Source organism: Psittacula echo (genome assembly GCF_963264785.1).
Source record: "Psittacula echo genome assembly, chromosome: 25".
Taxonomy (NCBI): Eukaryota; Metazoa; Chordata; class Aves; order Psittaciformes; family Psittacidae; genus Psittacula; species Psittacula echo.
The window spans coordinates 1,769,334-1,796,412 of NC_137760.1; the positions used below are offsets into that span (position 1 = coordinate 1,769,334).

The 27,079-nt window shown below is 43.8% G+C and overlaps 1 protein-coding gene across 1 annotated transcript in view; it reads left to right on the forward strand.

Moving 5' to 3' along the window:
- The window catches only part of LRRTM4 (leucine rich repeat transmembrane neuronal 4), a gene marked incomplete at both ends in the record, with an annotated part of 257,425 nt that overhangs the window by 187,176 nt on the left and 43,170 nt on the right, over positions 1–27,079 (forward strand). The window lies entirely within an intron of this gene.

Sequence of the window (27,079 nt, forward strand, 5' to 3'; positions counted from 1 at the left end):
TTTTTCATCTCATGGCATGGAAAGCAAATTGCCTTCAGCAAGAATTTTAAGTGCTGGCAGTTTGAAAGTCTATATTTGCGTGTGTATATATATATTCTTTAAAATTGGATAGTTAGGCGTGGAAAAACTTTTACTGCTAAACTTTCTGAGACTTTTCCCTTCTGAGTTACCAGAATACAGCCCTGAATATGTAGCTCTTGGTAGCAAATGAATTTGGCTCAGTGCCTCAGTATGCAGAAAGCTGCTTGTTACTGTTTTGGGCATTCTTTGGGAGTTGCTGGTTGTTTTGATGTGTAGAATTCAGGCCAGTTGTTTGTATCTCCAGGTGTTGTTGTATTTCAGACTACACAGAAATGAAAGCTTTTCCGCACAGCACCTTTCAGCTGTGAGCTGGGTGTGAGATGAGTGTCCTTACTCTGAAGTAATGTATTGAGAAACAACATGGAGTGACTTGACTGTGGTTGATTGTTCATTAAGTCACTGGAAGAGCATGGAATAAAATCAGAAGATCTGGAATTTGCATTCATTGCCCTTCCAGAAGCTTGTTCTTTTTAGCTATTTCTTCCTTTTTTTAAGGTATCTGTTTCCAGAATCTCTGAACATCAGTTCCCCTTCAATTTGGTGGTACTGGCATTGAGGCTATTGCTAGTATATGAGATTATACCCTTGTAAATAAATGTTTGCACACATCAAGAGTGAAATCTGCACAAGTCACCAGTGGGGATTGAGGATGTGCTGTTTCTGGAGCAGGCGTGTGATGACTTCTTCATGTTGCGTTAGAGAGCACATTAGAGGTCTCACACAATTTCCGTTCCAGGTCAGGGGAATGCTTCTGTTGTAGCAGTGAACAAAATATTGGCAGCTCATGTATTTTCACATGCCAAGAATTATTTCCCTGGAATCTACAACTGTGCTTGTAAGTTTTAATGGAAATATTTGGAGAAACATGCAGAATAGCATGATCTGGGAGGCAAAGTGCCTGCTTGGCTACAGAATAGCCAATGTAATCTAGCATTGAAATGTCTTCAGCAGTGAAGTAGAGGAGTAGGAGAATTATGTAATAGCATAATAAGTGAGGAAGCACCCAGATTACTTTGAATAGTATTTATATCTATACTTTATAAAGAAGAGAGACAGTCTGTATGTAAGTGACCGTAGCATCTTGATATCCCGGTGTGTATGTGAAAAGTACACTGCCTGCAAGCCTATTGAGAGCTTGGCCTCCGTAAGTCACACAAGCAGCTTAGTGTGTTGAAGTTGTGTATATGTGGGATAAAATGACACTTAAAGGGAGGACAGCACCAGTGTAGGCTGGTGAAGATGACCAGATGGGCAGGCAGTGGAGCTGGGTTTGTTTTAGTGCTAACAGTCCACTCGATGACGGTGAAAGAGCACTTCATCCCTTCCGTCTGGGACCAATTTAAGAAATGCTTTGAGATCTACCAAGCTGTACTGGAGTTAAGGTGTTACTGTGTATCAAGGACCTAAAAGGCTGATGTTAGTAGCTTTAATTTCACTCAAAGTGTAAATCCTGTATCAAGTGAAGTACTTTGTGTGCTGCAGTTCTCTCTCAGCGCACTTGGATTCTCTTATATGACTTCAGAACTGGAATTACCCATTCTCAGTACTTGCTCCTGAGTCTGTTCATACATATATATACACACACACTGTATATATACATATAACTAAAAACTGTATTTCCATTGGCTTTAAGAGAGCAAAAGGAAATTTGCCATCATTCGAAGTCACAGATTAATAGAGTAATTTGATAGCAGTAAGTATTGAAATCATAAGGATGGTGAATGGCTCTCAGCTGGAACAGTTGGAGGGAGATCTTGATTCTTTTCTGTTTTCAAAAAGCAGGAAGCCTCTCGAGAATGAAGGTCATTATTGCAAACTTTAATCCATGTAACAGATCAATTCTTGGTCCACTCTGATGGTGGCTTTTTAAATTGGTTATAGCAGTTTAAACTATTTTCTGTACACAGAGATGGGGTATCTATAACCGTCTGGGATTAGGTTGGGTGCACACTTTCAACTGAAAGCAGACCCTCTGTTCATACATACATGCTGGGAAGGGGTTCCTCAGAGCAGCTCTTAGTCCCTGGTCTATGTGGGGCTGAGCCATTTAAACTACAGCTGCATTATAGAAAGGACCTTAAAGATCATTTAGTTCCAACCCCTTGCCACTGGGGCAATGCAACACCTCTTTGACTAAAACCAGTATTGTAGACAAAAAGCAGTGCTTTAGAAAGCAGAACTTTGGGGTTGATTTTCCTGTAAGTACAATTAAAAGCCTGTGTTGGCAACATCTTCCTCCCATCCTCCTGATTGCCCAGTTTCATTCATGGGCGCTCTATCCTGAAACATTTGCTCTCTGGTATACAAAATCTTGAAGACCATTGCAATGAAGATGTTGGAATATTTTCCATCTTCTCTACTGAAGTAGAAGCCAAACTGGTTCTGCTTATTCAAGAGCACTGGGAAGAGAGCACTGATGATGGTTCTCATTATCCCGTGTGTACCATTGAAGGAGAAAGCAGTTTTATTAATTCAGAAGTCTACCAAATTGAAAAGCACAAACATGTTTGCAAGTCTTTTTGGGAATGCACTGTTACTCATTGCTGTGTGCTGGCTTATGGTTAAAGCTACACAGCCCTTGACTGTGTTAGAGGGGAAGAAGTGAGACACTGAGCAAGTGCTGGGATAACCTGGAGTGCAGCAGGGTTGGAGCTGAGCAAGCTGCAAGGGCTGCTGCTTTACACAGTGACTTTCATGGGTTTGATTTTTTTCCTCTCATGCAGCCAGGTTATGGCAGCATTCAGCAATCTGAAAGGAGCTGCTTGTTTGATGCTCCCTGGGATGGATCCCAAGGCTTAGAAACCTTTGAAACCTTTCAGTAAAAGGAAGCATATGTTAATAGTTCATTTAGTGGTTGTATAATCTACACAGACTTTATTATTGCTGTGTGACCCAGAGTAAGCAGCATTTGTTATGCTTATGGTCAGTCTGTGGCCAGAAGAGGTGGTGAAGTTTGAGGTTTGAGCAATAAAATCAGCCTTTTTGGTGGCTGTTTTCTGATGCAGATGTTATGCTTTGGAGTACTTATCTCAGGGGGCAGGCAGACATTTGGTGCAAGCTATTCCCATGCCTGCAAGGAGCTTTCAGCTCCTCAGTGTTAGTATTATTCTCCTGTTTTGCTAATTCATCTTTGGGTTTATGCTTAGCAGCAGCAGTGCTTATTTTAATAGATTATGAATTACTCTGTGGAGAAGTTCTCAGCAGTGTGGATCTCAAATGGAGGCAGGAAGGAAGAAAGAGAGAGCAGGGAAAAAATAGAATAGAAATTTTCCTCTGTCCTTTTCCAGCTGACTGAGAACGGGTTGAAAGTAGTCCCAAGGCATGACATAGCATCCATTAATTCTGGGAGCAACGCTTTACACATGGCTAATGATCCCTGGGTGGATTAATTTCCTTTGGTTTCAACAGCTTAGTTCTGAGCATTAGAATGATGGATTTGTCTTGATGCTGAAGGCTTCCATTTGAAAGTCAAAGCTTCTTGTGGATGAATGCTTAACCCTGTTAGCTCCTGCAATGAGCTGCTGCCTCCCCAAAGATAGGTTGAAGGAGAGGATCCTACCCCTCTATTCTGCTCTTGTGAGACCCCACTTGGAGCAGTGTGTGCAGTTCTGGTGTTCTCAACATAAGGACATGGAGCTGTTGGAGCAAGTCCAGAGGAGGCCACAAGGATGATCATGGGCTATAGCAGCTCCTGTATGAAGACAGGCTGAGAACATTGGGGCTGTTCAGCCTGGAGAAGAGAAGCTGCATGGAGACCTCAGAGCAGCTTCCAGTGTCTGAAGGGGGCTACAAGGATGCTGCGGAGAGGGACTCTTCATCAGGGACTGTAGCGATAGGACAAGGGGTGATGGGTTCAAACCCAAATGGGAAGTTCAGGCTAGATCTAAGGCAGAAGTTCTTCTCCCCTGTGAGGGTGCTGATTCGCTGGCACAGGGTGCCCAGAGAAGCTGTGGCTGCCCCATCCCTGGCAGTGTTCAAGGCCAGGTTGGACACAGGGGCTTGGAGCAAGCTGCTCTAGTGGAAGGTGTCCTTGCCCATGCAGGGGGTTGGAACTGGATGATTTTAAGGTCCCTTCCAACCATGTCAGTGAAACCATTCCATGATTCTATAAGAGAATGAGAAATTGCATGGGTTGTCTTAGTGTTTGTGTTCAAGCTTCCACTTGGTTCTGTTCTAACTAACACAGAGAACTGGTTAATGGCAGAGTATTAAAATAAAGACCATACAGTCATACTCAGTGGTATAAAATAACTTTGGTGATGCTAGCGTAGCAGCCCAAGCTTTAAATTAAATATTACATTAAGTTAGTGCTGTCTGCTGCTCTGTTTGAAATAAATATATGTAGTAGTGTCTTATTTGTTCTTCTTCACTAAGTCTCTTACTGATGCATGTACCCAGAGTTGACACTTGCAATGTTTAAATATGAAATACCTGCTACTTTTCTTTTGCAAATTATGGGCTTGCAGCACTGTACCAAGTTTATTGAGTGTCCTAGCATATTTTAGAGGTTCAGGGTGATGGTTCTCATTATCCATTGCGTTCCAGTGAAGGGAAAAGCAGGTTTATTAACTCAGAAGTCTACCAAACTGAAAAGCACAAACAATGTCATAGAAAAGCCCAGAGAGTGTTAATGCTGTGAACTTTCCAGGACAGTGAGTTGGGTATGTGGGCAGGTAAGCGAGACCTTGTCCACAAGGTAACCAAGGTGTGTATATTTAGTACAGGTCATCTGTATTGACCATGCTATCATCCTGGTCTGTAATAAGCACTGTGTTACCTTCCTAACCAAGAAAGATGCCATTAGAACTCAACCATAGGATAAATGCCCACACATGGGTAGTTACCATTATGCACAATAAGTTTCAGACTTCATTTGTGATGAGGATTCATGAAGTACATGTTACTCTGCAAATTACTTTTCCAAGTAACTATGGGAAATCCAGGTATGATTTGTCTGTGAGGTGTTAAGGGATGAGTTTGTGTTTATTTCACCATTTTTCTCAGTGTAGTGGTGCTAATATGGTGTGGTTTTATGTTCCTTTTAAGAAGGAAAACACATTAAGGAACCTTCTCACACTCTAAAAGCATGCTTGTTCTGAGAAGTGCTGTAGTGGGAGCCTTAGAGCAGTTCATTTATTTAGCCTAAATCTTGGTCTGGCTGTGTGTGTCTCTGCTCTTCTGTGAGATGAACAGTCAAATGTGTACAGAGTGAGGCCTTGGAGCAACCACAGCTAAACCATGACACCATTCAATTCAGTGAGTGCTGTAACCAGCTTGGTGCCTGGCTCAGTGCTGGAAACCAGCACACTGATAGCAGCATAGGCAGCACATTTGGGGGAGCTGAAGCTGTAGTATGGGTTTCTGTTTCCTCATTGCCTGGTTACAGATATAATTTCTCTTAATATTTTTCTCTTAATGGGAAAATCAGGCTGTGAACAACTGACTCATTTTAGCAGAGTTAAATTGAATGTCATTGCAGACAGTGGGCAGGCACTGACCTAGCAGGAAGAGCCTTCCATAGCTAAGCTTATCCCTCTATCCACAGCAGCTGAACAGATCTGCTTTGGGGGTTAGATCCATGTAGAATGCTTAAACACATGCCCTGGTACTTAAGGTTGAAGATCTGGAAATTAAAATCTTACCAAAAGAGGCTGGATCTTCAGCTTTCCATGAATACGAGCTTCCTGCATATCCATGTTTCTAGCCTGATATATGGCGTGGTGGCTGCTTTATGGAGGGTGGGGGTTTGTTTCTTATTTTTTCTTCTCTTTTTTTTCCTCTTTTCCCCTTTTTTTTGGTGACTGAAGCAGCTGCTGTCTAGCTGGGAGGAAAATTGATAACTCCACACTGTAGCCAACAGGGTGCTTGCATTGGAGTCATTGATTTCCTTCCCTGCCAGGCACTGCCTGCTCCAGTCTCTGCAGAAGGCAGACTGCATCCGTTATGGACTTCATTATCAGTGCAGTTGTGCAGAGACACCACCAATAGAACATAATGGCACTATTATGGAAAGGGTAGTGTTTGATAAAGCCGCTTGGTTTAGAGACCCTGAAGACCACTTCTGTTGTTCCCTTGGAATGCCAGCATTGGCCTGGAAGCTGTTCGCTGTTGTAAAGGTTTCAGCCGCTTTCAGGATCCAGCGTTTTGATGCTTTTCTCTCTGTAATTTTTCTTGCTTACTCAGGGCAAAGCCAAGAAGCTCTTTCCAGCTTTCATTGTAGGAGCTGCGCTGCAAAGCTTAGACAAGCTCTTTTAAAAATGTGCCGTTTGTTTTAGACATAAAGGACCAGATTCTAGTGTATCTTGACCCAGAGAATTCCAATAGCCCTCACTATGGCTCTTGATCTGGCAATACAGGATTTGCATTAAAAGCATGAAGTTCTTCAATTTCAAATCTATATTTTCTTGGTTTTTAAATCAAAGCATGCAGCTTTTTCCATAAACCAGAAGTAATCACTAAATGCTGCCAGTTTAACTTAATCTGACCTCAGCAGAACCACCCTCTTTGAAATTCTCATGCCGTTATTTGATGTTACATGTTCCTATAGGTACTCTCGGTCAGAGCAGCTTCTTCTGGTACACAAAAGCAGGTTTTGTAGGAATATTTGCTACTAGCCGAAGTGCTGAGGTTTAGTCTGGGTCATTCAGTGTGTAAATATTTGCCTGCAGACTTCTTTCTGAACATCTGAACCTAACCAAGCATTGCAATCCACAGACAGGCAGGGAAAATGGGCTGTGGTTAAAAAAATTGGCAAGCTCCTTTAAAAAGAAGGTGTGCAGATGGGAATCCAGAGCAGCAAATCCTTGGAGTGCTAGAACAAAATGCATTCTTTTTCAAGGGAATGATTTTTCTCAAATGCAAAAGGGAATCCAATGCCCGATTTGAGTCTCCTTTTAGTTGTGCATCAGAACCCTTTGCAGCTCTGTTTACTTCTTAAGAATAAAAATGAATTGTTTGAGTACCAGATAGGGTAGGGTCATAAAGCATAAAAATCCTAGCCTGGTTTGGGTTGGAAGGGACCTTAAAGCTCATCCAGTTCCAACCCCTGCCACAGGCAGGGACACCTTCCACTGGAGCAGCTTGCTCCAAGCCCCTGTGTCCAACCTGGCCTTGAACACTGCCAGGGATGGGGCAGCCACAGCTTCTCTGGGCACCCTGTGCCAGCGCCTCAGCACCCTCACAGGGAAGAGCTTCTGCCTAAGAGCTCCTCTCAGTCTCCCCTCTGGCAGGTTAAAGCCATTCCCCTTGGCCTGTCCCTATGGGCGCTTGTCCAAAGCCCCTCTCCAGGTTTCTTGCAGGCTTTTCAATAAATAGTGTACTCTAATACTATTCATTAGAAAATTCAGTATTAGTTGAATATAATAATTGCCCTGCTTTGAAAATTGGAATTTCTGTTCCAGGTAACTGATTTTCTTTTGTGGTTTTGGTTTGGTATGGGTTGGTTTTTTCAATAGCCACCTTGAATCAGTTAAAATTAACATCACTATTAAGCTTTTGCTATTAGAACTGATGGTAATGCTTGTTTTTTATATTCCTTGAAAATACTTCAGGCATAGTTGCTGTCTAGACACTATCATTTTCTGTTCAATCCCAAATTGTTCCCAGTGTGGTTTCTGGTTGTAACATCAGGGTGGGAAGGAATACCATGAAATGAAACAGAAAACTATTTGTAGTTGTAGGAGGAAGAACTGAGGAATGGGTAGATTGCTTCTACCTGCTTCTGAATTTAGATGGACTCCTGCCTGAATCTGTTTATTCAGGGCAGAGGAGTATGGGTTAAAACTGAAACAGGGAAGTTCAGGTTGGATATAAGGCACAAGTTCTCACCTATGAAGGTGCTGAGGCACTGGCGCAGGGTGCCCAGAGAAGCTGTGGCTGCCCCATCCCTGGCAGTGTTCAAGGCCAGGTTGGACACAGGGGCTTGGAGCAAGCTGCTCCAGTGGAAGGTGTCCCTGCCCGTGGCAGGGGTTGGAACTGGGTGGTCTGAAGGTATTTTTCCAACCCAAACCAGTCTGAGATTCTATATACATTCAGAGGCTAATTAAAGCTTTAACTGGGCTTCCTTATTCTATCTGTTTTCGTGTCTTTTCCAGTTGAGGCATCATCCCAGCTAATGGAAAAGTTGGTGGTGACAAAGCATAATTTAAGACACACAGCTTCAAATTCTAAGTCAGTGAAGTAACAGGTACACTGTGCTCTCTATCTGGGGTGTGCCACAGACGTTGAGATAGCCTTGACAGTTTGGAGGGGACAAGGAGAACCCAATGTCTGCTGGCTCTTGACATAGAAGTTGGGCTTACAACACTGTAAAAAGACACAACTAAATTTCTCTGATTTATTTAAATTGTGAACAGATCCAAATTTAAGCCTCTCTTTAAACATGAAAGCAAGCAGAGCCCAGTGTCAGGTAGATTTCACATGCCTGTGGACAGTGAATTTTGAATAGCCAGTCCTACCCTGACAGCTCCTGGGAGATACCAGTCTATTAGGCAAGATTCCAGTGCTGAATTTTTAATGCACTTTTAGTGATTGAAGTGCTGTTTCCCTCCACTGCTTGAAAGGGATCACAGTGGCTTTAAAGCACAGTTTAAAGTCACAACAACAATGGAGGATTAATAATTGTAGTTGACCGTATGTCTCTGTGGGAGAGAAGGGCTGAGCCTGTTTGCATACACATGTTGTGTTGAGAGCACTGGAGACAAACAAAAATCACTCATTTTGTGGGTAACAAGTGAGAAGTATCTGTTTGAAAAGGATCCTGTGACTTTGCTGTCTGTGATAGCAAGTGATCGGATGTAATTGTGGGTCTCTGGTGAAGGAAACTGAGGCTTGAAGAACAGGAATGAGCATAACAGTGATAGTTTCAAACAAGGGTTTAGGCTTGGCGTTTGGCTGAAGGTTATTCATGCACATGGACATATAAGGGTGCAATCTCAGTGTCATTAAGGTGAAAATGTGGTGGACTGCTGATGTCAGTGAAACCAGAGAGGCCCAGATACTTACAGGTAGCTGGATTCCTTGCTCCTCTTGCAGCTAAAGTAGGGTAGTGTTACGTGTGTTAGATCCTTTCCAATGCTATGTGTTCTGCAAGAGAAAAATAAAACTTTACCTTCCTATTTGGAGGGGATAAAAGTGCTTGGCCTGTAAGCCATTTGCAAGGCTGCAGTGTGCAAACCAGAGCATGGCTTTCCAGGACCACTGCATGTACTGTCCTGATGAAAGGAAGGAAAATAACACTCTTAGTCCAGACTGTTCCATGTGAGTTGTGAGCATAAGTGCGTTGCCTGAGTTCACTCTGCACCATGTGCACCATTCCCACATGAAGGCACTGCCACCATGCATGATAATAAGCCATTGCTGGAACTTCTCTTGCTTGCTCTTTTTGGTTTAATATTGCTGGTAGCAACTGCCCCACGTCAGTGATGAATTACTATATTTAATTGTGAAACTCTGTCTGGGATTTCTACTGCTGTGCTGTATGTACCAAGTCAATAGCAGACTGAGAGTCCTGTAGTCAGAGGAGAGAAGCTCAAAGCAGGCGGGTTCATGTGGTGTCTCTGGGCTTACAGCTGACAAGTTGAAGAGTGTTTTCAAACCGCTTCACCTCTCCTCTGCCTGCATTGATCATCTGGGAAAAGACCAGAAAGTAAACTGAGAGTAGTGGGGTGCTTGGGTTAATGAAATGTTCTATGAGTACTCTGGCTTTAACCTGCCAGAGGGGAGACTGAGATGAGCTCTTAGGCAGAAGCTCTTCCCTGTGAGGGTGCTGAGGCGCTGGCACAGGGTGCCCAGAGAAGCTGTGGCTGCCCCATCCGTGGCAGTGTTCAGGGCCAGGTTGGACACAGGGGCTTGGAGCAAGCTGCTCCAGTGGAAGGTGTCCCTGCCCGTGGCAGGAGTTGGAACTGGGTGAGCTTTAAGGTCCCTTCCAACACAAACCAGGCTGGGATTCTGTGGTCTGGGAAACTTGCAAAGATTATACCATGCTCCTTATCTTCGGTGTCTCAAGTAGAAGAGGATTCTCAAGCATGAACTTCTTTCTCCATCTGCTTCAGTTCAATAGTAAGGATAAAACCCAGGGCGCCAGTATGGATTGTCAGGTATTTGAACTGACGCAAGTTAAAATATGACCTGCGTCCCAGTCAGAACATTCAGCTAATCCTTTATTTCTTCCTGCCATCATGTGACACTTCCACCTTACCCTCTTGAATAATCTAATCCATCCTGATCCAGCTAGGCTGTTGGATCATGTGTATTAAATCAATAGTATGATTTAACAGGTGAATTAAGGTATATCTAGCTCCATTGAGTCTCTGCTTCATAAACCCTTTGAGATTGGTAGGAAAATTCTGTGTTTGCTTTGGAGTTTAATGAATTAGATAAAAGGAAGAAAAATACATTTATCAGATAAAGAGAAGAAAGTGTTTGATTGTGTGGTTTTGTATTCTCTAATTGCATGGCAGCAGTTCATGCACCTGCAGAAAACAGATGTCCATTACATAGCAGTGTGCTTTGGGGGTAGGTCTGCAGAGGTGTGTTGAGATTTCCTGTGGGCAGGAGGAGAGGGCTCTGGCCTCCAGTGTGTTCATATTGAAATACGTATCTGTAATGTAGGTGTCTCTGGTGTTACCTGCTGGTCCGTCTCACACCAAAAGCATTGGTCTTTAGCTGTTATAATGGCATTAGTGAGTGAGAAATCACTGCACAGCACCTTTGATTGTGGTCATCATACTTTTGGGATGTTAAGTAAGAGAGCAATGCACAGCCCATTGGGAATGTAACAGCAGATGGAGCAAAGCTGACCCCACACAATAACCAACACAGAAAGGTGATGGAGGTTAATTTAAAGCAGATGCTACAAGAAAGCTGGAGAGGGGCTTGGGATAAGGGCCTGTAGGGACAGGGCAAGGGGAAATGGCTTTAACCTGCCTTTTCTGTTGGCTTTTGCTCCTATTCTCCCTATATGGAGGTAGCTTCCACCAGAGTTGGGATGAGGAGCTGATCTGCATGCTCAGAGCTCAACAGTGATGGCACATTTAGCTGCAGTTTATAAAGCTGCTTTTGCCATTTAGTGCTTTAAAATAATCAAGTACAAAGCAAGGAGCACTGAAGTCAGAGCATTTTTTTCTAACTCATTCAGTATTAGTACAAAAACTCCAGCTATCTGGTGAAAATCATGTGAAAACCACCAACAGGTACTTGACCTGTGCCAGCACCTCAGCACCCTTGCAGGGAGGAACTTCTGTCTTATCTCCAACCTGAGGTTCCCCTGTTTCAGTTTGAACCCATCACCCCTTGTCCTGTCACTGCCGTCCCTGTTGAATGATGGATGCAGATGAATGTCATCAGTACTTCTATGATAGTCGTACTCTCCTGCCTTAAAGATGCAGAACATCATTTGCGGTGTTCCTCTTCACAGAGTGCCCACATTGCAGGGTGATACACCTCCAGCAGACATAGGGTCAAGTGATTTGCTTGTGGCAGAGCAGAGAATAAAGTGTTTGTTTTCCCACATCCCTGTGTTTTGAGCAGTTTCCAAATCTTGAAAAACACGAGTAAAGCCATTATTTGTAGATGTTGCTTATTACAGGGTTTCTTATTGATTGGAGTCTTAACACATTTCTGTCAAATGCATTGAAATTACTGTTGTAAGGGTGGGTATGAGCTTGCAATCATGCTTTGGAGTGTTAGCTGAGCACAACACTTGAGTTGAGCTCTTTTACAAACGTCCAGTTCATTTTACTCACTGTTTGAAGGGCACTTTCAGCCTCCTGCCTCGCAGCCCGTTTCTTGACAGCGCAGAAGTAAGCTTTGCAAGTAAGGTTTTGCAAGATGTTAACCATTAACTTTCTTGGTTTAGTTTTACCTTTATGTCTGTAAGATTTTAAGGTATTTGGAGAGTGCTATTTCTTGTAGCGTTCCCTGTCCCTGTTCTGCCTGGGGATGAGGAGAATGCAGTACAAAATCCCACATCATTCTGTAATCTCTCTTTAGGTTGTTTTAAACCAGGATTAAGGGATACCTGGTGTGCAGGCCAGTGGTACACACAGCATGTGTTTAGTCTGGGAGCAAGTGAGCAGGAATCCAGAGCTCTTTTGTAGTATTACCCGGTATTTATCCCCAAAAGCCCCCGTACTAACTCACTCCCTGGTCCCAGGCTCCTGTTTCTCCATCATTAGGCTCAGCATAAGTGGGATACAAGTGCTGAGGTTTAAGAGGAACAGGAGAAAATCCTGTATCCTAAATGGAAGTCTGTGGTAGCCTCCTGTTTCATAAACATGCTGTAAGATACTGGAGGAAATAGCCTGAATTCCTGCGTCATCCTGGCCAGCTTGGGACAGCTGAAATTCCTGAGAATGAGATCTTTAACATGAGAGTCAGACTTTAACAAATATTCCATGGCCTGCAGCAGCAGTGATTTAAATGGAACACATTATCTTCAAGATTTTCAGGTGGAAGTCTGGTGTCTGTGCCTGTTCCATTGTGCTTTATGTTGTCTTACTTAAGCTGACTCATGCTGATGCCAATGGAAATTAGAGCAGTGTCTCATTTCCTCGTATGGCCTATGCAGAGCTGAGTAAATACTTGTGGAACACAAACTGTCTTCTTCATGCGTGCAGAACCCTGGGATGTAAACTCCAGGGTGTACATTCATCATTTCAATCGGTGCCTCCTTGTGCCAAGGCCAATATAACACTGGCATTCCTAAGAAGCAGAACTGCCTCCAGCAAGAGGAGCTGTGTGCAGAGGTGGGAAGTTAGTACAGCAGAAGGCAGGCAGCCCAGATGGCATGGTTAGGAATGGAGCTGGATATCTCCCATGGTGTCAGGAGAGATGCTGTGTTTTGCTTACTCCACCCTGACACTTGAAAAACAGGGGAATTGTCAGCTCTTTCTGTGAGCCAGAAGTTTGGGAATGCTGTTGGTATGATTTTCTCTCCCAGCCTGACTGCTGTAACTGATACAGTCTGAATTGCACGTCTGGCTTGCTTGAGAGCCACAGAATTGGGCTTTTTTGTTTTCTCCATTATCCCTTTTCCTGATCATTTGTCCATCCGTACAACATTGTCCTCGCTTGCCCTTCAGCAGTCAAAAGCTCAGTGTGATTTCAGCAGGCTTTATGGGAAATGAGAAGGAAAAGCATGTAAGAAGGAGCTATTTTCCCCGCCTAGACCACAGAACACCCTTCCCGGCCTGTGTTTTGTTCTCTTTTCTATGAGTTTCAGCTATTAAAGCAGCTAATACGTATGGATGATTAGATGTAGTATGTGTATAAGCTCTCTTTGTATGTATTTTCTGCTGATCTATGAGATTCCTGTTCCTACCATGGGATATTTTATATGGCAAGATGATTTCTGTTAACTCTTAGCTCAGCTTCCAGGTACCCTTTTCCAGAACAAAGTAACAGGATAGGTGAAAACTGATTTTTGGAAGCACTTTGGCAGATAACATACGCTTTCAATGACATTTCTCTTGGACTGGCAACTGGGAAGTCTCTAAAAAGGAAACTTCAGCTCTCTACTTAGATGAGTACTCTGGAAATATTACTCCTGCCTGGGGCTGGTTGATGTTTCATTCATTTTCTTCATTACAGAGGGATTTCCAGTCAGAAAATTGCCAAGTCTCTTGTCTTTTTGATCCTATTTTTCTCTTCCTCATCCCTCCTATTTCCCCAGCTGGCAGGTTTGGAATTTCTGTTTCTGCCCTCTTGTCTCCAGCCCTACACCATCTTACTCCATATGTTGATTATCTCCTCCATCACCAAGCTGTGAATAATTCTGTGTGGGAAATGATGCAGCTGCCTGGAAATCAGCTGTTTGGCACGAGCACTGCACTGCCTCGTGGGAAAAGTCCCTGGGTTAACAGAGAATCACTACTAAAGTGTTCTGGAAAACACAGAAAAACATCCTTTACCACCAGTGCCCATCTCAAGCTTGTAATAATGATGAGCTGTTGTTATTGCATTGACTGGAAAACCCAGTGTTCTGTGCATTTATTTGCTTTCTGTTTCTCTTGGAGTTGCAAAGCACTTTTAAACTTCAGTAGAATTCTAGACTGGTTTGGGTTGGAAGGGACCTTAAAGGTCATCCAGTTCCAGCCCCCTTTCACTAGTCCAAGTTGCATGGGAGCTAAACAGTAAATATCTAATAAAACTAATGATTCAATAGAAGGTTTAAAATGAGGAGTGTTGTTGCTTTACTCCTCAGAGATTTTCAGTGAGTAGATCAGATTTGTGTTGAGTGTGCCTTAGTTAACCTCCTAAACTGGGACTTAGGTGCAACAAATCCAAGTCCTACCTCTCTCCATAGTCATTGAGGCAGTGGATGTCTGAAGGCTATGGAGATGTTCCAGTGTGCATCCAGAGCTTCTTGTTTCTCTGAAGGCACTACCAGTCTGCAGGTAAGCCTTGTTTGAATGCCTTTGTGGGGCATATTTCAGTCTTTAATAACTCTCTTGGGAATTCTATATATCTGTGTATTTATATAATAATGATAATGATCATAATGATAATTATAATAATTATGATAATAATAGATATGTCTTTAATCAGAATTTCCCTCCTTGCAACTTGTGGCCATTGCCTCTTTGTCTTCTCATAGTCTGTCTCTGAAACAAGTATGGCTGCATCTTCTGTAGACCTTTGCTGTAGATAGTGACCCGTGAGCAGCTTGCTGACAGATCTCCTTAGCGGAGGTGATCCAGGATGGCTATTTGGAGTCTTGCATCATACACAGATGAGTGAATTTTCTCCGTATCTTTCATACTGTTACAGATCCAGCAGAAAAGCTTTCTTGCCATGCACAGGATGCTCTATCTCTCGCTAAAGCTATTCTCCAACTGGGACAGCAGCAAAAGCTGCAGCTTCGTTACTCTCAGTCAGCCAGTCTTTAGTATTATGCTGTGTATCGCTCTGTAGTATTACAGCAGCATAAGAGGAGGTTGTAAGAGAGGATTCTGAAGTGGTTTTCCACTTGTTTCTGTTTTTAATAGTCCCCTCCATTAATCCCCACTGGAGGAAACCCACACTTGTTATAATGACTTTGAAGAGCAATACAACCTCTTCTGCTTTCTTTTCAGTTTGTGCGCTTACGCAATTCCACATTACTTCAGCTCACACCAGATTTGAATGATAAAGTAGTTCAGATGGACCTATTAAAGCCCAAGAAGCTGAGAACTGTGTTATTTGCTGGAAGACTACAATTTGTATAAGAAGCTCTAGATAACCTATTCACCTTCCCCCACAGAGCTGTAATCCATGGCTCTGACCATATGGAACCCGCTATTCACACAGAGTGAATGTAAATAAAGCTTTTCAGTGCCTTTGATATCAAAGCTATTTATGCCTCTCTCTCAGCAAGTATTTCCATTCTCTCCCAGCCACAGTTAGCATAAAAGAGCAACCTACTGTTTAGAATGCATTTAGACTGGAAAAAAACCCCGAACCAAACAAACACAAAACCTTCCCAAACCCTCGAACTTTAGTTTCTTGTTCCCTGACTTCAGAAGAAAGTTTTATCCTGCACTTGTTATTTACTGGGCAGAGGATTTAGCAAACAGTGGGAAGATTTAGGCAGCCAAAGCCCACGGTGTCACTAAGAAAAGCCTGATTTGGTCTTTCAGACTGATACTAGTGAACATTTACAACAGCTGATTTTAGACACTGAGACAAGCATGCAGACATGTGCATCCACATGTACCTGTGCTATAAAACTGGATAAGGTTAATCCTACCCTTGGAATGAAGTACAAATAGCCAAGCTTTGTACACTGTGGTTTGTGAATGGGAAATTCTTCAAGTGTTCTTTCATGTAAAAAGGGTTTGAACAAATTACCCTTATTTTTAACCAAAACCCCATCTCTACCATCCCCCTTGTGTGGAGTGAGCTGCTCAGCTGAGCTGTTGTGCGACAGGATGCTAAAACCTTGGATAATTCCCCCCAGCATGTTGAGAACCCTCTGCAGTGTCTTCCATGTTATGCAGTTTCCATGTATATTAGATAGTACTTTATATATAGATACAAATACATTCCTTAAGGATGATTTTTGCTGAAAAATGTTATCAATCCACATTCTCTCAGAACGTATGAACATAAAAATGAATGCATAAAAAGAAAACAAAAAGCATACATCAAAACCCAACAAGAAAGATACCCAAGTGTAGCAATGCAGCACACTGATGTGCTTTGAAGTGATTTGGAAACTCTTTGTTTCCTCCCTAAACCTGCACAGGAACAAATCCTGCAAAGAAGGACATTGAGGTGCTGGAGCTTGGCCAGAGAAGGGCAACGGAGCTGGTGCAGGGCCTGGAGCCCAAGTGTGATGGGGAATGGATCTGGGGGGTTTAGTCTGGAAAAGAAAGTGGCTCAGGGGGACCTTATCCCTCTCCTACAACTGCCTGACAGGAGGATGGAGCCAGGAGGGGGCTGGGCTCTGCTCCCAAGGAACAAGGGATGGGGCAAGAGGAAATGGCCTTAAGATGCCCCAGAGGAGGTTTAGATAGATATGAGGAACAATGAAGTGTAGAGGAGGCCCTCAGTGCCATGGGTTAGTGCTGGGGAATGGTTGTACTCAATGCTCTTAAAGGTCTTTTCCAACCTAGTTGGTTCCATGATTCTGATGACTGCTGGACAAATTTCCTTGGATGCTGAGTCCTGCAGTGACAGGTACACTGCAAGTGCTGTGGGGAATTGGAAAGAAATGGGCCACGCATTTCCTAAACTAATTTAGTTTAGTGCAACTACAGAGCAAACCCGAAGTTCCCACAAGCCATGGCTCCTGCTTTGTTTCACAAGCTTTCAAAAGAAGCATGAGTTAGCAATGAGAAGCAATATCACGTCTCATTGTGCTGGGAGTAGGAAATACGTAACACCAAATGAGCCTGTATTCACATGGCATAGCTTTAAAATCCAGCAAGTGTGATTTGCATTGGACTTGTACCTCTGGCAGATTGAAGTTTCTGCAGATATATCAAAGATGAATGTAAAAAGCTAAAGCTTGATGAAGGGTGTGAGAAGCTGCTGCTAAATGAGACCTCGAGCTTTCCTTCTGAATCCTTATTTTGTTCCCCTTGCCTCTTTTGTCATTCCTTTTTTTTCACCTCAACAGGAAGCTCTATTGCAGTGACTGTAACCTGTAAATGCTCATAAGCAATGAGGCTTCTGATATGTCTCATGAAGGTAAATACCACCCCTGACATCTTTGTCAAGGAAAATTCAGATCCTTAAGCCAGGATTATCCCAACAAGTGTAATGGGGTGTCAGGAAGTTGTATGTCCTGCATACTTTGGACCTGATGAATGCTACCTGTGTAATGCATATTTACAAGGGTAATATGTATTTTAAAGGGAAAAGACCTTAGTGGGTGTCCTGTGGATATATCCGAGGCAGACAGTTACAATTAGATAGATGGAAAAATCATCTGAAGCAGCTTGCAGTGCTCCACTTAGTGCTGGGCTGTGATTCAGGAACAAGTGTTATGAACCTCAGTCAGTGTGAAAGGATCAGAAAGCTTCAAAGGGATCAGTTTCCTCTCCAGAGTAGCTCAAAGGAATCTCTGTACTCTTAGAGCAGCATATTGATTGCCAGGGTTATGTAAAATGTGTTTATCTGATCTTTTCACTCTATCCACAGATAGAATTCAGCCTATTATTCATTAAATTAGAGGAAGGCTGAGGTGTCCTGTGATTAGTGCCCTGTTGTGCTTTGCAATGTCCAGGTGCTGAAGGAAAATGCAGTCCCTGCTAGGAAAAGAGGGGAATGGCATGGACCTGTCAAGTGGCAGATCTCACAAGAGGGAAGTGGCAGAGCCAGGTTTACCATCTTCGATAGAAGCCCAGAAGCCACAGCTTCTCTGGGCACCCTGGGCCAGCGCCTCAGCACCCTCACAGGGAAGAGCTTCTGCCTAAGAGCTCATCTCAGTCTCCCCTCTGGCAGGTTAAAGCCATTGCCCTTGGCCTCTCCCTATATTCCCTTGTCCAAAGCCCCTCTCCAGGTTTCCTGGAGCCCCTTTAGGCACTAGAGCTGCTCTAAGGTCTCCCCTTAAGGAGCCTTCTCTTCTCCAGGCTGACCCAGCCCAGCTCCCTCAGCCTGGCTCCAGAACAGAGCTGCTCCAGCCCTCTGATATCTTTGTGGTCCTCATGCAGGGCTGTGCTGTTCTCCCTCGCTGCTCTTGAGCTGGTCCCTTTGGTCATTGCACAATGAGTCCATTGCAGCTGTTGTTTACAGCCGTGAAGGTCAGCAGGATGCAGAAGCCAAAGCGAGTGTTCCTGTATCCAGTTCACTGCTTGGGCAGAGTTTCCAGCAGCTGTGGTTGCAGGCAGGAATGTTCTTTAATCAAAAGCACTCAGCACCAAGCGTCAAACCCCAAAAGACTTCTGTAGGAACTGTGGAGTTCAGAGTGGATTTGGAAAGCTGACTGCCCCTGTGGGTGCCTGGAGGAGATGGTGATCAGGCATTGAGCTCCTCTCAGATCCGAACTGTAATGAGCATGATTCACATTCCCCATTGGTTACAAAAGCAGCTGGTCCCTTCATTTCTGCTAACTGGAAAGGAAGATACTCCTCTTGATGGATCCTTCCATAGCAGCGTGTGCTATTATTTCTAGAGCTGTCTGAGCGGGAGGTTTTAGGATAGCAGAGAGGGAGGGCAACGCTACAAGCAATAGCTTTTATCTTTGCTAATAGTAATCTAATGGACAGAAGAGTGGGCCTATAATTGGATTTTGCTTCAGATCATGATTAGGAAGATTGCTTTGTGAAGTGTACAGAAACTGCCTGCGAGAGTCACACACATCTTCCTGTGATACAGAGCAAGAGAGATAGAACAAGCCGGAGCTACGATTGTCACATGGATCTGAATTTGAGTAGTGAAGGGTAAAGGCAATGGAGAGGCTTCAGCTCTTCCAAAGTACAAGCGCAGAGAAACAGATGGAGGCCTTACAGTAAGAAATCTATGTAGGCAGTAAATTCCAGCTTGGTTTATGCCCTGGTCTGTGCTCTGTAGTCACCACTCTGCGCGCAACAGCAGTGTTTACTGAAGACAAGGTGCAAACACAATATAATCTGCATTAAAACTCTGTTTCAAGTGACAGTGACACCCCCTTTGACAATCAGGAAGGGGATATGTGGGGTAGTACCAACCTTTTCTATCTGTTGGAAACTTCCTCATCTAGTGTGCTTATCTTGAAAGTACCTTGCAGAATGACAGAGTGATTTGGGCTGAAAGGGTCTCCTGGAGATCATCTACTTGCTCAGGGCAATGTCACCTAGGATTGGGTTTGGACATCTCAAAGGATGGAGACTCTGAAGCCTCTGTGGGCATCCTGCCCCAGTGCTTGAGCACCCTCGCTGTACAAAACTCTTTCTGATGTTCCCGTGCATATTGTCTATTTCAGTTGACGCCCATTGGCTCTTGTCATTCCATTGTTGCGTTTCAGTGTCTGGATCCAGATTCTGTCTTCACCCCCTCCTTTTCCACCACCTCTCAGATAAGGGTACGTACTGGTAAGCTCACTTCTCCCGGCTGAACAATCCCAGCCCTGTCAGCCTCTCATATGTTGGATTCTTCAGCCCCTCATCACCTTTGTGACTGTACTCCAGTGTTGGTATGTCTGTCCTGTCTTGGGGAGCCCAAAACTGGACATGGGACTGTTTCATATAGATCCACATGGTTTGGCTAGTGCCAAGTAGAGGGACAACACTGCCAAATGCAGCCCTGAATGCTAATGGCCTTCTGTACTGCAAGGCCACATTGTTGGTTGCATTACCTGGATGTTAGGTCCTCCAAGAGAGGACACAAATCACCTTCCCACTCCTGTGAGGTGCTGGGATACAGGCAGGGATCAGCCACAGCCATAAGGTGTATGTCAGATCTCTCAAGCTTTGGGCCTGTTGTTCAGCACTTCCCTGTAAAACTTCTTAGATAGCACAGTCTTCGAAGGTCACCTGAAATAACTCACTGCAGATTTGATTCATTATGGCTTAAGGTCACACAGATGAATTCCACCTTGTGTCTGATTGTTTCTGAAGGTAATGTGTGACTGTTGAAAAAGCAACCCTGTGTGTAAACTGGGTTTAGTTTGTTTGGACATGTTGCATAATTAATAAATCACTGTAGAAAGACTGGAAATTCAGGAACTGCAGGGGACCTTCTTCCAGATCCCAGGGAAAGGTGTGATAAATTCTCATGTAACACTGGTAAAGCAAGTTTTGTCTTTCACTGCCAGAAGTCTAGAGGAGTCCTGGTTTTAAACACTGGTATTTCTCCACTGTTGGGAGAGGGGAAATGAGATGAACAGAATTAAACTTGTGCTAGAGTTGTGGAAGATACTGCTTCGTCGAGCTAACAGCAGAGTGTTGCGGTTCAGTTGTTAGAATCATAGAATGGTTTGTGTTGGAAAGGGATCTTAAAATCATCCAGTTCCAACCCCCCGCCATGGGGCTGGAAGGAAATCAGTGACATAGATTGGGAAGTGTTGAGTTTGGCACTATATGTTTATGCGGAGATCTAATTGTTCAGGCCTAAAGAAGGGGAAGGTGAGAAGAACCTGCCAGGTGTTTGTTGTAGGTAAAGCTGAAGGGGTCTCTGTGGCCACCACCACTGGCAGGAGTTCATGCAGTGTTTTACAGGTCTTTTTGTCAAGGTTTGAGCCAAGGTTAAGACCTGCTGCTTAGAGAAAAGATGTGTGCTATCAAAAGCCATAGGATTTTCATGGGGCTCTGTTGCTCTGGCTTATCAAAGGATGTAAGATAAGCTATCTACAACCTGTTCCCTAGCCTGTAAAGTATATTAAATGGTCTTTTTTTTTTTTCTCATAAGGTTTTGATAGCTGTCTACAAGGGCTAAGGAATTTAAAGTGCTCTTTCTGCTTGCACCTCTATCTCAAAGTGTAGTGTCATTGCCTTTCTGACTCACGTATTTGCTGCCTGTTGCATCCTGTCACTTCACTGACTCTTTGTACAATGAAATCTGTATCAGCCTTCTCATGACATAAATATACTGTATTTTCCTCTAATCAGCCACTAAAGAAAATCCATTTGCTAATCCCATTCAAATAAGGGAAGAGTTTTTTGGCTGTGGAAGGTCCTGGCATCATCTGGAGAACAGATAAGAAAGACTGTTTGGTGGAGTGGGGCAACTTATTCAACAGGAACGTGTCCCTGGAGCTCTTGGCCAGATCCAGAGCTGAAATGGACCAAGATGCTGAAATCCCATTCTGGTATGAGATCAGTTCACTGATTCAGCTGAGCTATTTGGGACTGAATTAGAAGAGAAAAAAAGCAATAATCCATTAATTAGGGACTTGCTTATTATGCAAAACTGTATACATTTGGATCCTGTTCACATTAATGGTAGTGGCACATCATCAATGAATAGAAGGTTAGGTCTTTGTTTATAATGCCCTGATTCCTTCCCACCCTGAATAGTTAATACTAAAGGCTTTACTTTAAACCTGTGATTTTCCATGGAGCCTGACAGTTGTCAGTCTCAGCTAGATTAAAATTATCCAAACACCTCATGATTTCCAGCGTGCACATCCTTCATTATCCTGATGAATTTAGGACTCTTAACATGAATTTTAAAGACGACAAAAGTAACGTATGGAGAGCAGGAAAGTTCCAGGCTCAGATGTTTGAAAGATTATAGTTACATGAGTCTTGACACTTCTACAAGGGAATAACATGGAAATCCCTGTGAACATAAGGGCCTCCATGAGCCATCTACATCCCCAGTTCTGGACAGACACCGAAACCAACCTTGATCTCTTTGATGGGTGAAGGAATGACTGAGCTGCTTGTCTCATTGAAATGCCATTTTAACGCCATTGAAATGCATTTGCAAGTGCCAGCATAAATTTATGCCTTTAAAACAGCAAAGGGAGAAATGTGTGCGTGTATGTATGGGAAGAAACTTATGTTAACATTAGAAATTGGGAAAGCTATTAATAGTTCTAGTTGGTGATGCTGAACACAGTGATAAACGTGTTGTGAATTCAAGCTTGGGCTTTTAAGTGGAAAAAAAGTAAGTATGGAAAATAAATCCTAGATTTCCACTGGGGCCCTGTTCGGATTAGCCTTAATCTTTCAAAACCAGAAAGGGGGTGAGTAGGAAATCCATTTTTTGTGTTAAAGTAAAGGCATGAGCAAAGTCCTGCTGCTTCCAGCACGGCTGCAAAAAGCCTGTCCCCCCTAATGGATAGTGCTGCGAAGGTGAAAATCCCTCTTGTGAAGGGGAAAAACTCTCTTGTGAAGGGAAAAAAAACCCTCTTGTGAAGGTAGAACTCTTCTTGCAGTGTAGGACTGAAGTGCTGACCTGAGGATGAGTCTGTGTGCGCGTGGATGTGCTGGGCCGGTGCTGCGGAGGCTTTGCCATGCAGTGGGTGCTCTTCCCAATTGCACAGAAGTTGATGAACTGTGCTGCATAATTTATGCTTGTACTTGTTGAATCACTCAGGAGCTGTGGTGTTCGCTAGCACTTGTGGAATTGCTTTATTAAATTTAGGCTGTGTTGAAGGAAATTCGTGTTTGTGTATTCCTCCTTCATCAGTTCCCCCCCTCCCCAGTGGTGACACATAAATTACTGCCTTATCAATGAGCCTGCATGCAGAGCCTCACTAGTTGGTTCTGATGCCAGAATCCTCTAAATCACCTATGGCATATGTATTATATCTTACTTCATGCCAGCCTTCTCAATGATGGATTTACTTTTCTTTGCTTTCTTCTGTTTTCTATCAAAGGCATTCAAATTTGAAAGCAACAGAGGAGAAAACCATCAAATCTAGATTTTGTCTCTTTGCTCACAAACCTGTAAGACCTTGACATGAGAAAGATCTGATAATTAACAAAATAACATCAAATACAGATATCTTTAGTTTTCCTGCCCTTTCCCAGAGGAGTGTTAGAATCAGGGAAGGAGAACGATGCGTTTTGTGTGTGTGTTGGGTAGGGGGTTTAGTTGAGGAGCAAGTTAAACATCAGTTGTTTTCTAGAGGGAGAAGGAAAAACTAATAGTCAAAGTGTTAATAAAGCCTTTGGAAAATATAGATTCCTTTCTTTCTTTTGCATTTGTAGAATCATAGAATGGTTTGAGTTGGAAAAGATCTTATATCTCATCCAGTTCCAACCCCCTGCCACAGGCAGGGACACCTTCCACTAGAGCAGGTTGCTCCAAGCCCTGTCCAACCTGGGGGATGGATGTGGACTTGGATTTCATCTCCCACTGGTTAGTTGTCTGAACATACTGGATTCATAAATGCATGCATATGTTTGTGTAGATATTTTTAAGCTGAAAACCCATGGAGCTGTTTTTAATGGGAAATAGTTTTCCCGTTACTCATATCATTGCTCGTGGTAAAATTCACTTTCCACCAGTAGTCTTTTTCAAACAGCCATCAACAGCATCCTGATTCTGCTTTTCTCTGCCAGTTTTACATTCTTTCTTAGCAAAGGAGCACAGTGGTGCCCTGCCATATAATACAATGTGATGCAGGCTCTGGTTAAATTCCTTATTGATGTTTTCCACCTTTCTTCATAGGAAGGGACTCTAAAAGGTTTATTCTCCCAGTATCTGAAGGGGACCTACAAGGATGCTGGGGAGGGACTCTTCATCAGGGACTGTAGTGACAGGACAAGGGGTAACGGGTTCAGACTGAAACAGGGGAAGTTTAGATTGGATCTAAGGAAGAAATTCTTTACTGAGAGGGTGGTGAGGCACTGGAATGGGTTGCCCAGGGAGGTTGTGAATGCTCCATCCTTGGTGGTGTTCAAGGCCAGGTTGGATGAGGCCTTGAGTGCCATGGTTTAGTGTGAGGTGTCCCTGCCCATGGCAGGGGGTTGGAACTGGATGATCTTAAGGTCCTTTCCAACCCTCACTATTCTGGGATTCTGTGATTCTATGATTGTGTTTGAGAAGGGACTGAAGTGCTGAACCTCTTCTGTTCTCTCTGTCCTGGTGTGTCAGCAGAGCCTCCTCAGTGCCTGTCACCAGCCCAGACTGCAGAAGGTGCCAGGATTAGGGCTTCCCTGGAAAGAAAATGCTGGGAGCTCTGTAATTTCCTTAGTGTTTTAGTGACTCCAAAAACAAACTGGGCTGTCCAGGGGGATTTCTGCTGGAAATGCACACGCCTTGTGTGTGGCTGATGGTCTCACACGTTCCTCACCTACATCCTCCCCTCCAGGCTGACTTCTTATTTAAAACTTGAATCCCAACTGTTCTCCAAACACTCCTGACAAAATCTGCTTCCAAATTACAGCAGCAGTGTGATGGAAATTTCATTTCTGAATTGCACCAGTTCAGAGAGGAATCGAAAGTATCAAATCCCATCACATTTCTGCAGCGCTGTTCTGTGGTCAGGGCTCTGTCTGCAGCTCACGGAACAGCCAGCGTGACAGTTACACTCTGACACTTAATGCTGCATTATAAATCACTGTCACTGCTCCCAGTTGCAGCACACTCTTGATGTAACAGGTTTCTCTGTTGCCCTGTTCTCTCTTCCTTTCCTTCCTGGCTTTACCTTTCTCATACAGGTTTATATGCAGGGAGCTGGAACTAAGCACGATGTGGTGGGTGTAATGTTTCCCCAACACAGTAAGAAAGATGGGGAGAGACTTTTTAGCAGGGCCTATTGTGACAGGATAAGGTGTGATGGTTTTAAACTAAAAGAGGGAGATTCAGACTGGATGTGAGGAAGAAATTCTTTACAGCAAGGGTGGAAAAACACTGGCACAGGTTGCCCCAAGAGATGGTGGATGCCCCATCTCTGGAGATATTCCAGGCCAGGCTGGATTTGGTTCTGGGCAACCTGATCTAGTTGAAGATATCCTTGCTCATTGCAGGGCGGTTGAACTAGGTGAGCCTTGAAGGTCCCTTCCACCCCACACTATTCTGATTCTATGATTTCCCATGTGCACCAAGCAAGTGTTGTTCAGTAACACAACTATATTAGAGTGGACTTAATTTTCTAGCAAAGAGTGAGTAGTAATTTGGGAAATGCCATCTCATTCACACTTGTCTGGGGATAGGGTGCTCTCCATTTCACCCTGCATCTTGCAGGGCCAGTGACTGCAGAGTTACGCAGGAAAATATCCCTGTTTGGAGCTAAGGCACTTCTCCCACAGGCAGGAGCGCAGTGTCTGTAACGTGTTGCTACTTTGCTCTGCCTGGCTGGTTCTGCTGGTACATGGCATTCCAAGAGCTGCCTATCCTCAGGATCCCAGTGAAATGTCATCCACTACAGCCTTGATTTAATACCAGAGTGCTGTCACATACACGCTGTTTGCTTGCACACCCAGCCTAACATCTATATTGGCAACGCATTAACAGGGATGCACAGGAAGGTAGAGCCAATGAGATAATAGGATCCAGTGGGAAGCACTGCACTTGTGTTCTCATGTGGATTGCTTCCCTCTTTAATGCCTTTTGTTTCTCTATGGAAAACAAAATGAAGTAGTAGCATTTGCAGAACCCCCCAGGTTTGGTAATTGCAGCCTCTGTTGTGCTGAGGTTGTCTCAAGGTACTTTCTAATGCCAAGATAAATGTTCTTAAGAGTTTGCAATCTGAACAGTCACAGTCAGAAAAGTGCTAAAAGTGGTTTTCTTTTAACAGACCAAGATGGAATGAAGGTGATCTTTTTTGCGTAGAAACTGTGCTGTCTTAACTGAGACTAGAATCCAGCTCTCTGGCATTAATTACTATTAATTCATTATTTATGTAATATAAATCATGTAATTAGGATGTGCAGTTTCCATTTCAAACTTGAGGTCATTTATCACTGTATGTCCCTGTAAACTGTGCTTGAATGCAGGATCTCATTTTTATCTCCATGTAGCTTTTGTCAATTAGTTTTTCTCTGGCATAACTTTGGAATTGTTTTCTGACTGGAATGCCTATGGTCATGCTTTTAGATACAGCGTGTGGTGCCAAACTGTAACCTTGTTAAGCCATGGGTTACTGACTGGTTCCTCCAAAGGAGCTGGGAGCAGTTAAGTCAGTGCAGGTGTGGGTTGCTTTAGACAAAAGGAAGACGTTCTTTCCCTGTGAGGGTGATGAGGCGCTGACACAGGTTGCCCAGTGAAGTGGGCAGTTGAACACTGTCTCTGGCAGTGTTCAAGGCCGGGTTGGATAGAGCCTTGGGTGACATGCTGTAGTGTGAGGTGTCCCTGCCTGTGGCTGGAAATTGGGACTGGGTGAGCTTAAGGTCCTTTCCAACCCAAACCCTTCTGTGATCTCTGCATTAAGCACTAACACCATGAACGTGTGTGATACAGGCACAATGTTTGTACTGCAGCTGCTTAAGAAGCCTCATTTTTGGGACCAAGTTTGGTTTTGAATGCAGAGCTGCATGTCCTGCTGGAGGTAGGAAGCTTGATAACATGTGCTCCTTGTGTGACTGCTAGAAGCTGGGCTCCTCCTAAGCTTCAATGCAGTTGCACAGCCAGGCCCTTGTATGACACATAGCGTCACTACATCCTTCAAGCCATGGGCTCACTGTGTCTGTGTGTACATGGATTTAGGAATGGGACTTCATCTGCTGATACCTGAGCTTTACGGAAGCCTCATGTGCAGTAGGGTGCCTGGTAATAATTTGGGTTGCTTCTCCATGCTCTCTTGCTTCAAAGACTAGGCGTTTTCAAAAGAAATGAAGCTGAAGTGAACTGATAAAGGTGTTTTCATAGAATCCTAGAATGGTTTGTGTTGGAAGGGACCTTAAAGCTCATCCAGCTCCAACCCCCTGCCATGGGAAAGGTACACCTTCCACTAGAGCTCCAAGCCCTTGTGTCCAACCTGGCCTTGAACACTGCCAGGGATGGGGCAGCCACAGCTTCTCCGGGCACCCTGTGCCAGCACCTCAGCACCCATGAAACAGCTTTATGGTAATGTTTTTCATGTGGCAGAATCCCAAGGAAAGGGCTCATTCTTAGTATCATGGGCTCTGAGATGCTGAGGTTGGAGGTACCATGTAGCCTCATCCACAGGGTATAGCATTCTGTGAGTCTGAATGTGCCG